Raw genomic sequence first — 516 nt, forward strand, 5'->3', positions numbered from 1 at the left:
GTCAAAGCGCGGGCGTTACAGATGGCGTTGCAAGCTGGTGCAAAGAGAAAATGGAGCAGTGGCGCAAGGGAGGGTCTGGCACCGGAACTACTAGCAGGTACAGCGGCTGTCGGCGCTGCCGCCTTCACCGTGGAGTTGAGGTCGCATGGGAAAATCTGTGAGTCTAGTCAGAAATCCGCGCACGGGGCCCCCCGGGCGGGTTCCAACGCGACAGCGACCTGGTCAGCCACTCCTCAAGCGACCGTCCACCAGTAGCCTTCTTGGAGGCGCAAGATTCCTCTGCCGCCCGGACCATCCGAAGCAAACTCAGGCGTAAGATCCCAATAGAGCCGCACCAATTCCGCCGAAGTCAGTATCGCAGGAGCTTGCACTGCAGCTCGGAGTCACTCTCCGTAAGAGTGAAGCTGCCAAACAGGTAGTAATTGCCGAGGAGGCTTTCGCGAAGCAGGGGTCACCGCAGTGTGCGACCCCATCGCGCTGCTGTTCCCACTCCACCACGCCAGTTCGAATCAAAAG

The sequence above is a fragment of the Cystoisospora suis genome (assembly GCF_002600585.1).
Source record: "Cystoisospora suis strain Wien I chromosome Unknown contig_3524, whole genome shotgun sequence".
In the NCBI taxonomy this organism is placed as follows: domain Eukaryota; phylum Apicomplexa; class Conoidasida; order Eucoccidiorida; family Sarcocystidae; genus Cystoisospora; species Cystoisospora suis.